We start from the raw sequence: 2,500 nt of genomic DNA, 5'->3' as shown, positions 1-2,500 counted from the left end.
CTAAACCCAATATCTTCAGATCAAGAAAGATGAGGTTCTTACCCATTTAAAGTTTGAGAATAGGTTGAGGTCGTTTCGGCCCAAGGCTCTAATCATTCGCTTTACAGATAAGATTATATACAATATAATCTTTGCGCCAGCTATCCTGAGGGAAACTTCGGAGGGAACAGCTACTAGATGGTTCGATTGGTCTTTCGCCCTATACCAATTCTGACAATCGATTTGCACGTCAGAACTGTTTCGATCCTCCACCAGAATTTCTCCTTGGGCTTCGATCTGATCAGGTATAGTTTCACATCTTTTCGGGTCACAGCATGTATGCTCAAGGTACGCTCTTGAACAGAGGATTCAATTGCTTGGACCATGTTCGTATAGAACGCCCCGGGATGAAGAAATGAAATTTAATTCACTTGTAATCCCATAAAATAGTTATTTTAATTGCGCCCTTAGGTTTCAACAATATACCCAATGACTCGCACACATGTTAGACTTCTTGGTCCGTGTTTTCAAGACGGGTCCTGAAGGTATCCCAAATCTATCGCATTGCTAATCAAATACATGCTATCACTGCACCACGCACTGAAACAGCACATGAGCCGTGATACACATAAAATGTGGTTGCATGATTTTTAAAAACTATCTGCTGTTTACCAGGTCACCTGCTATGGCATCAACCATATGACATAAAATGCCACAGATAGGAATGAACAAACCATACGGGCCATTTGATAAACCATCCATACGGATATACAAATAGATCGCAATGTTCTACACTGAGAAAAGTGCATACCACCGTTCGTTTCGAATGAAATACTAGAAAATAATGAATTTCTCATTTCGAATATTCGGGTTCATCAGGCTTAACCCCTAAGCGGTTTCACGTACTATTTAACTCTCTATTCAGAGTGCTTTTTCAACTTTCCCTCACGGTACTTGTTCGCTATCGGTCTTGTGGTCATATTTAGCCTTAGATGGAGTTTACCACCAACTTAGTGCTGCACTATCAAGCAACACGACTCTTTGGAAAAGGCCTTCTTATACCTGATAATAGCTGCTACGGGCCTGGCACCCTCTATGGGTTTAATGGCCCCATTCAAGATGGACTTGAACATATTATCGTTGCATAAGATAATAGATCTTTCCATACACTGCATCTTACCAGTCAGGACGACCGGAGAGCTTAGTGCTGGGCTTATCCTGTTTCGCTCGCCGCTACTAAAGGAATCTTAGTTAATTTTCTTTTCCTTCCCTCATTAATATGCTTAAATTCAGGGAGTAATCTCACATGAGCTGATGGTCGCATTAGAAAAATTTATTCAAAATACATTTGTATTCATTTGACCGATTTGCGATAAAGTGTTAAATTTAAACGCCGTTCAATCGAATAAAATGATTGTATTTTGGTGTATCAAAATATATTGATATTTCCAGATGATTTACCAATGCGATTTAGGCCGTTATAACGGGCCCAAAAAAAGATTGCCAAAAGCATCCAATCGTAATAAAAATGCAATTTTTATTAAGTAATCTAACGACCCTCAACCATGTGTGGTCCATACAGCTTCTAATAAAAGAAACAAATCAGTATGGACCGCAATATGCGTTCAAAATGTCAATGTTCATGTGTCCTGCAGTTCACATGTCAACACGCAGTTTGCTGGCGTTCTTCATCGACCCACAAACCAAGTGATCCCCGCTTAGGGTTGAATTAAATTTTTTTACAAATTTATTGTTAACATAAAGCGCATTTACGCCCAGCTAAGGACGTAAAATACGACAGAGGGTTTGTAAACACAATGATTTCATATTTGTTTTGGGCGAATATCACGACAAGGTTCGTCGTTTATACTTAAAGTAAGTACCCAAAGTGCTTCCATTCCTTACTAATTTTACTTAATAAGAAACAATGCGTTCAACAGTTTGCACATAACTATGCGCTAAATTACGTACTATACAGCACGTATTCCACAAAAACGAATAGCTGTTACACCATTCATAGTTTTTGTGTTATTGTTTGTTTTCAAATCAATAATGATCCTTCCGCAGGTTCACCTACGGAAACCTTGTTACGACTTTTACTTCCTCTAAATAACCAAGTTCGGTCAACTTCTGTGAAGCAACTGCAACACAACGAGGCGTCGCAGCGATCACGTCCGGAGACCTCACTAAACAATTCAATCGGTAGTAGCGACGGGCGGTGTGTACAAAGGGCAGGGACGTAATCAATGCGAGTTAATGACTCGCACTTACTGGGAATTCCAGGTTCATGTGAACAGTTTCAGTTCACAATCCCAAGCAAGAAGGTGGTTCAGCGGTTTACCCGGACCTCTCGGCCTAGGAAATACACGTTGATACCTTCATTGTAGCGCGCGTGCAGCCCAGGACATCTAAGGCATCACAGACCTGTTATTGCTCAATCTCATATTGTTAGACACAATTTGTCCATTTAAGAAGCTAAGTGTCTATTTGATTTTAGACAAACAAACAGTATGACTCCACC

The 2,500-nt window shown here is 40.1% G+C and overlaps 2 pseudogenes; both read right to left on the bottom strand.

Annotated features, from left to right (window-relative positions):
* The window catches only part of LOC119070161, a 3,921-nt pseudogene extending 2,622 nt beyond the window's left edge, over positions 1–1,299 (bottom strand).
* Positions 1,300–1,532: 233 nt separating this feature from the next.
* LOC119070160 lies at positions 1,533–1,705 on the bottom strand (annotated as a pseudogene).
* Positions 1,706–2,500: the final 795 nt, after the last annotated feature.

Source organism: Bradysia coprophila (assembly GCF_014529535.1).
Source record: "Bradysia coprophila strain Holo2 chromosome X unlocalized genomic scaffold, BU_Bcop_v1 contig_511, whole genome shotgun sequence".
In the NCBI taxonomy this organism is placed as follows: Eukaryota; Metazoa; Arthropoda; class Insecta; order Diptera; family Sciaridae; genus Bradysia; species Bradysia coprophila.
The sequence above is the reverse complement of the archived record's forward strand: the minus strand, read 5'-3'. Positions and strand labels throughout refer to the sequence as shown.